The sequence below is a fragment of the Penaeus monodon genome, chromosome 23, assembly GCF_015228065.2.
Source record: "Penaeus monodon isolate SGIC_2016 chromosome 23, NSTDA_Pmon_1, whole genome shotgun sequence".
Lineage (NCBI taxonomy): Eukaryota > Metazoa > Arthropoda > Malacostraca > Decapoda > Penaeidae > Penaeus > Penaeus monodon.
Genome location: NC_051408.1, coordinates 38,844,093 through 38,844,308, shown reverse-complemented (window position 1 = coordinate 38,844,308; position 216 = coordinate 38,844,093).

The following is a 216-nucleotide window of genomic DNA, read 5'->3' as shown; positions in this document are numbered from 1 at the left end:
ATTAACATTAAAATGCAGAGGAATCTTTCTCAATGATAATCAATGATCTGATTACTTCTAGATGACGTTAGTAATTATTCGCACATTTCTCTCTGATGGTCGTAATGAAGCAAAGTCGTCCGGAGATTCTGTCGACTCAACGACCTCCCTGCACAAGAGGAGGCCAAGGTCGTGGTTGTACTTGCAGTTATCCTCGTCACGCACGACTGCGTTCGT